An 8,440-nucleotide genomic window follows, 5' to 3' on the forward strand; every position below is an offset into this window, starting at 1 on the left:
TACCCAGCCACGCCCAGTAGTCTCCAGAGAGACCAACAGCTGGTGCACGTTGTAACGCTGTGGCTTTTGTTGTCTCTCCTTTTTCTACAGCTCATGTGTTCTTCTTGTGATGGTGAGTCTTGAGGGAGGCTCATACATGCCGTCATTTGTTGATCCTAAGAATGTTCCTCAGACCGACTTCTTCAACAACACTAATCGGCCTGAAGTTTGTAGCTACTCACTTCACTGTGGCGTTTGTTAGCTTGTCTTTCTTTGGTTTATCTTGACTCCTCCCACAAGCTGATCCAACGTGGTCTGCCCAAGCCTCCCACTGCTGTTTGTTTGGGTGGTTTGTTTGCTGCCATCAACAGCGTGTAAGGCGTGTAAGTGATACTTCAGACTTGAAGTACTCCGACGATAAAAAACTCAACTTTGCTTAAAAATAGCTTTAGTTGTATCAACAACAACAACAACAACACTGCCCTCTGGAATAATTAGACTTTGGTGACAAACTGGTGTGATCTCCATGTTTCCTTTGTTGGACTGTGGGCGAGTGTCAGAACTGAATGTACTGAGTAACATGTAGAGTTTAAATATGTGTCAGTTCCAGTTTTAGAGCTCTAAAGTGCAGCTATCATGTTAGGAATATGTTAGGAATAGACAGGAACACTGAGCACACTGAAGTCAAATCTTTATTTATCCAGTTCATCTGTAGGCTGAGCTCAGTCCATCCATTTAGTGAAAAGATGTTTAAAGGTCTCCTTGTTCTGTGAGCGTGCACAGATCCTGAAGCAGAAAGCCTGGGTTAACAGAGAAATGATCATCACTGTGATGATGCTCATCATCTCTGACTGGGATTTGAGGTTTTATCAAAGAAGCAAAGAAAGCCTGGCTATGTTGGACTGGGTGTGGAAGCAGCTCCCAGTTTGAGTTCAGGAGACAGACACCCTCTCTACTTTGACGATAAGCTTCAAACTTTCCTTTTTGATAAAACTTATAGTTAGAGCTGGATCAGGTGACCCTGAACCATCACTTAGTTATGCTGCCATAGAGATGGATAACAGATAGATTGTTGTTTTGTGTGTCTGCAGTCTGTCAGGCTGTCTGATGACAGAGGAATGCTGTACTTCTCTGGCCTCAGCTCTGAGCTCCAACCCCTCCCATCTGAGAGAGCTGGACCTGAGCTACAATCATCCAGGTGACTCAGGAATGAAGCTGCTGTCGCCTGGACTGAAGGATCCAGGCTGGAGACTGGACACTCTCAGGTATGGAGAGAATGTCTGATAGAGGAGGAAGAGCTGGAAACATTTCCTGTGTCCTTCACTCACTTCCTGTTTGTTTCCTGCAGATGAGACATGAACAATCACACATACAGGAATGTTTTCAGGGAGAGACTCACTAGTCTAGCTGGATAGTACGTGGATATTTATGTAGGGGGTCTCCAAGGAGTCTGTTTGCAGGAACATTAGTGATAACTGATATGTTGAGAGTTTCATTAGAAGTAGACCTACAGTTAGGTAATATTTGGACAGAGACAACATTTTGTAACTTTAGATACAAGTATCAGCCATGTGTGTGTTTCCCATGCTGTATGTCCACAGTCACAGTGACAGTCAGTGACACTGACAGAAGGATGAAACAAGGCTGTGAATCATTTCAGTCTGTGTGTGTGTGACAAAGAGGCAGACAGGAGCAGCTAACATTTGGAAATGGAAGCTTACTGGAAACACTACATTCACGGCTGAATTCACAATAGATTTGTTCTCAAGTGCACATTTAGCAGCTAATGCTAATACTGTTTTCCCTTTGCTTTCTACAACTTGAGCAGCTATTGCTAAGTAGGCCACTTTGCTCTGCTAAGGATTTGTGTGACCATGATGGAAACTCTGATAAGCTAATGCTGATAGGCTAATTCTATTTATGGGCCCTGTTAGAATCAATATTTCATTCTCATTCTGTTGTTTGAGAACAATATTAACGTTTCACATCATTATAACACAAGAGAAAAGGGTATTAGCGTTAGCTACTAATGCTTATTCACCTCAAAATAGCTTTAGCTGCTAATGGGAGCCTACTTAGCATAAACCCTTCACATGGTTATAATGCAAGGGAAAACAGTCACTTATGGCAGCCTACTTAGCATTAACTCCTCAATAATATAATGCTAATTTACATCAAATTTGCATTAGCTGCTCAAGTTGTTATAAGGAAAGAGAAAACAGTATTAGCATTAGCTGCTAATAATTATTCACCGCTAATTAGAGTTAGCCCCTAATGGCGGCCTACTTAGCATTAACTCCTGACATTGTCATAAGGCAGGGGAAAAGAGTTACCATTATCGGATAATGCTAATTCACATCAAATTAGCATTAGTTAATAACGGTAGACTTCGTATCATTAGCTGCTATCATTTTTACAAAGCAAACATTATGAGCATTAGCTGTTAATCCTTTTTCATCTAAAATTAGAATTAGCCACTAATGACGTATTGTCAAAAAGTAAGAAAAAACATTGTTAGCATAAGCGGATAATGCTAATTCACCTCAAATTAGTATTAGCTAATAACGGCACCTGCTTAGCATTAGCTGGTCACATTGTTATAAGGCAAGAAAATATGGTATTAGCATTAGCTGCCAATTTCTATTTACCTAAAATTAGCATTAGCGACTAATGGCAGTCTACTTAACATTAACTCCTCACTAATATAATGCTAATTCACATCAAATTAGCATTAGCTGCTAGCATCAGCCTACCTAGCACTAGCTGCAAACATTGTTAAAAGGGAAGGGAAAAGTGTTAGCATTACCCGATAATGCTAAATTCGCATCAAATTAACATTAGCTAATAACAGCATCCTTCTTAGCATTAGCTGCTCACACTGTTATAATGCAAGGGAAAAGAGTTAGCATTAGCGGAGGATGCTAATTCACGTCAAATTAGAAAATATGGTATTAGCATTAGCTACTAATGGTTATTCACCTAAAATTAGAATTGGCCACTAATGGCGTCCTATTTAGCATTAACTCTTCACATCGCAGGGGAAAAGTTAAAATTGAATGAAAAATAGAGTTCACATTAGGTACTCATATTGTTAGAAATTACGAAAAAACATTGTTAGCATAAGCAGATAATGCTAATTCACCTCAAATTAGTATTAGCTTATAACGGCAACCTACTTAGCATTAGCTGGTCACATTGTTATAAAGCAAGAAAATATGGTATTAGCATTAGCTGCCAATTCCTATTCGCCTAAAATTAGCATTACCTGCTAATGGCAGTCTACTTAGCATTAACTCCTCACTAATGTAATGCTAATTCACATCAAATTAGCTTTAGCATTAGCTACTAGCATCAGCCTATCTACCACTAGCTGCTGACATTGTTAAAAGGGAAGAGAAAACGATATTAGCATAAGCTGGTAATAATTATTCACCCCTAATTAGAATTAGCCGCTAATGGCAGTATACTTAGTATTAACTCCTCACATCGTTATAATGCAAATGAGGCTAACTTACATTAAATTAGACTGCTGTTATTAGCTAATGCTATTTAGAAGTAGCTGCTCACATTGTTATAAAGCAAAGGAAAACGATATGAGCATTAGGTTCTAATGCGTATTTGCCTTAAATTAGACGTAGGTGCTAATGGCGGCCTACTTAGCATTAGCAATTCAGATGCTGTAATTGTCACTACCCGATCCGTACCGGAAACCCGATCGGTACCCCGCATGCACAAATCTTACGTCACTTCCTCTCTTTGCCAACATTGCGACATTCAATATATTTGAATGATACGATTAGCGCCCAGTTAGCTCCTAGCATTTCTCAGCAGCTCTGCCTCCTTTTCGACTACCAGGACATTTAAACAATGAATAATCCGTATCCGCAACAAATTTTTGCTTTTCTCCTCAACAGAAAGCGTTCCCCGATTGAACAACAGTGCCGTAAAATAAGAAGAATGGTGCCTAATGACAGAGTTAATAATACAGACTTTATAATATGTCACGTGAAGATTCAGCAGCCAGATGAAGTGTTTACTGGCAATTGACAGTGATAGCGGACATTATCATCACTTTTGCAACAATCCTCTCCACACAGACAAGCATAAAAACACTCAATTATCACTAAATCAAATTTAACAAACGTTTGTAATGACGCTAATTCAGTTTACAATAGGGTTCATTCGCTCAGTCAGCAGGTGGCGGTATCCTCGTACACTGGGGAGTACACTGCCATTAAACGAACAGAAGAAGAAGAAAACCCCTGCACATGCGCAGTAAGGATCGGGAGTCCCGATCTGTCACTATCTTTTAATTTTTTTATTTTTGTCTACATTATATTAAATGTTTCATTATCGGAAACATGTTAAGAGATACTTGTTATTCTTAACATCTTAACAGATACTCTGACCTGTAACTATCGTAAAATGCTTCGACCGGAAGTAGACACCTTTCGCGCATGCAGGGTACCGATCGGGTTTCCGGTACGGATCGGGTAGTGACAGTAATGCTAGGAAAAGAGTGTTAGCATTAGCCGTTCACATTGCTTTAAAGTTAAGGAAAATAGTGTTAGCATTAGCTACTCAAATTTTTAAAAAGTAAGTGTTAGCATTAGTGCATAATGCTAATTCACATCAAATGAGCATTAGTTAATCGATTTTATGATAATATTTACTCATATATGCTTAGAGTTGTATAATCGATTGCATGATGATAGAGGTTTGATCCTGAGTAGTCTTTAAAGACTGTGTGTGCCTTCCAGAGTGCTCTGGCATGCACACACCACTTGGGGCCATGAGAGAGGTCGTACCCTCTCTTACTGATTTATGGTGTAGGACAGGGGTCTCAAACTCAATTTAGCTGGGGGCCGCTGCAGGCAGAGTCTGGGTGAGGCTGGGCCGCATTAGGTTTTCCACAAGAAAGGCTTGGTTAAAAAATTCCAATCTTCTCAAATCTCTTTATTTTTATATTATTTTTAACACAAAATATGAAAAATAAATAAACAAATTAAGAATTAATAAGAAAATAAATCAATCTGTAATACATAAATAAAATAATAATAAGATATTTTTCAGTCTTCTATATCTGCTGTATTTAGATTGAAATGTCTGTATTAACAGTTCTATAACCTTCTTCTGAACATGAATGGAACACTGTAGAAAATGAACTGTTCTTCTGAACATGGCTTCTCTTGCCTACTCCTTGCTGCTAGAGACCTGGCAGCGTTTCCTCTCGCATAGCCGAGCCAGATTTGGCCTGAGGGAGGAAGCAGTTGCGACCCTCAGTATGTCTTGAAGATGATCATCCGTAAGTCTGGACCTGTACTTGGACTTATTGAAGGTCAAAGTGGAGAAGAGCTTTTGGCACAAGTATGTGCTACCAAAAAGGCACATGGTCCGCTTGAACATTCGGGAAAGCCGAGGGAAACTAGGGCTCAATCCTCTCAAAAATTGTCCAAGCTTGTCTGCTTTTCCACTCACCTCCCTGAACTTTGCTTTGAGTTCAGAGTTGCACTGCAGCTCAATGAGCTCCATTTGAAGCACAGAAGGGGCATCTTGGACATCAAAGGAGAAGGGGTCCGCAAACATTTGAAAGGTGGCTCTGTGTGTCTTGAAGTCAGCAAATCTGGGATCAAATTCCTCCTGTAGCCTCAAAATGACATCAACATACTTGTCAGCACTGAATGGTGTGCCTGCATCCACGAGTGCCTTGCATGCTGGGAAATGGCAAAGGTTTGTCTGAGAGAGCTGAGCTTTCCAGAGCGACAGTTTTGTGGAGAATGCTCTCACGTTGTCATAGGCAGCACTGACAAGTTGCCCCTGGCCTTGTAACATCTTGTTCAGTACATTAAGCTCATGTGTTATATCAACAAGAAAAGCTAAGTCCATGAGCCATTTGGGATCAGTTAGCACAGGAACACTAACTCCATCCTTCTCCATGAAGGCTTCACTTCTGCTCGCAACTCAAAAAGTCTCTTTAATACATTTCCCCTGCTGAGCCAACGTACCTCAGTGAAGTCGAGCACATCCCCATATTCTGACTCCATTTCCTCTAAAAAAGCACAGAACCTTCGGTGCTTTAAGCCCCTGGATCTGATTTGGTTGATGCATTTCACAACAATAGACATCACATCGTCAAACTTCAGGCATTTGCTGCAAAGGACCTGCTGATGGATGATGCAGTGCAGAGCAATGGCCTCCTCCATGCCTTCCTCTTCCAGTTTGTTTTGTGCCACCAGTCCATTTTTCCTCCCTGTCATTGATGGCGCTCCATCTGTTGTTATTCCAACAAACCTCTTCCATGGCAAACCAACATTCTCAATGGCATCACACAGCTTGTAAATATCTGCTGAGCGGTGGTCTGGCCATGCATTGGAATTACTGTGAGCAGCTCCTCCATCACTTCAAAACTGTCATCAACACCACGGACATACATTGGGAGCTGGGCAGTGTCGGTGATGTCTGTGGTCTCATCAAGAGCGACTGAGTATACACTGAAACATTTGGCTTTCTCACACAGTTGGTCATAAATGTCACTTGACAGGTCAGAAATACGATCTGCTGCGGTGTTGGCAGAAAGGCTGATGTTGCTAAACTGACCTTTCTTTCCCGGACAGACTATATTTGCAGCCTGCAATATGCACTTTTAGACAAATGCACCTTCTGTGAATGGCTTCCCTGCTTTAGCAATCATCTCACTAACCACGTGGCTCCGACTGCTGCATTATTCTCTTTGGTTGCTTTCTTGGAGAAATCTTGCTGCCTCAGTAGATCTGTTTTAAGACTGGCAACCCGGTTCGCTCTCTCGTCTCCCTGGTATTCTGCATCCAGCTCAGCATGTCTAGTTGTGTAATGACGTTTCAAATTGTATTCCTTGTGCAGCGCAACTTTCTGTGTGCAAATGAGACAGGTCGGGGTGCCCCTGTGCTCAACAAAGAAATATTGCATTTCCCACTTTTCCTGAAATTGTCGGTGCTCATCACCAACCTTTCTCTTCACCGCCGGCTTTGAAAAAGACATGTTTGGGGCTATGTGACATTTATAATTCTACTTGGTGTCACTGTCGCATTGAAGTTTCAATCAAGCGTTTAGCCGACGGACGGGGAACGTCTCAACGCGTAGAGAACGTCATTTCTGCTTCTTTTTCTTGCAACCGTAGCAAGGCCATCGGCAGATAAAAAGCCGGTAGCAGTCTCCTTTGTTTTTACGCTCGATGTTCATGTCTTTCATGACGACACGAACACCGTGGCGTTTGCAGATGGTAGAAAGTGCAGGGATAGCGAGCGCAAAAAAGGCGACTGCTCACGGCGCCGGGCTGTTGTTACAGGAGAAAGAAGCGGAAATGACACCGTGACATATAACAAATAACATCAGCTGTTTCTGATGTTAGTTGTTGTGACTGCTTTTACATTATATTGAAATATATGTAATGTTCATGTTTGCTGCAATGCAAACGCAGTGATGCAAATAAAAACATCGAGCCACAAATTACGGTGCGACCCTATAATTAGTCCGGGGTACCGGGGACTGTTGTTGCCAATGAACAGGTGTCGCTATGTGACTGCAGACTAAATTGGGCTGCATTGAGTTCATGACTTTTCTTTTATCCCGCCGCCTACGCATCACTGTGAGAGTTAATATGAGATCTCTCTCTGTGGAAAAATAACTTTAAATCCCACTGACGTGTGTATAAATCTATATACGTATAATGTCCCGCTGGGCAGCAACTTAAAAAAACAACTTTTTTTGAAGTGTTGTGAACGCAGCTCGCTGGGGCGAATGTCGTCGTTTGCCCAATAGAAAGGAGGAAGCCAGCCAAGCACAGGAAAGAAAGAAACACTCCAGGGCAACGCTGCTGGAACTTTGACTCATTGAGAAATGTTTCCCTGCTTGCATCAAGCCCGGCTGGTGTCCCCTGAGATCCATATCCCACCCTGATTGGTGGGTTAATTCAGCTCCGCCCACAACACTGTAAAGTGTCATACATTATCAAACTAACATTACATTTTCATATTAAGGCGGGGCCAAAAACTATCGTCCTGTGGGCCACAATTGGCCCGCGGACCGCGAGTTTGAGACCCCTGGTGTAGGAGGACACCTGCTCTGTGTCTGGTTAAGTATAAGAGCCCTTTGTTAGGGGGACCGCTGGACTCTTAGCACCAGCTTTGGGGTCACAGGGTCACATCTGGAACACACACACACACACACACAAGCACACACACGCACACACACACACACACACACACACACACACAGACAGACAGACAGACTGGGACTCTTTGTTCATACCTGTGTAAGACGTCATATGTTAATGAACTCGTGCATATTCATGTAGGCTCAATAAAGAGCAGTGTTACGAGGGAGCAGACGAGAGCGACTGAGGTCAAGTGAAGGAACGGCGCTGTCACAGTTCTCTCCCTCATCAATTGTTTGCTTCCAGCGGTGGGTCTGTGCTAGACGACCC

The sequence above is a fragment of the Simochromis diagramma genome, unplaced genomic scaffold, assembly GCF_900408965.1.
Source record: "Simochromis diagramma unplaced genomic scaffold, fSimDia1.1 OVJJ01000407.1, whole genome shotgun sequence".
Taxonomy (NCBI): domain Eukaryota; kingdom Metazoa; phylum Chordata; class Actinopteri; order Cichliformes; family Cichlidae; genus Simochromis; species Simochromis diagramma.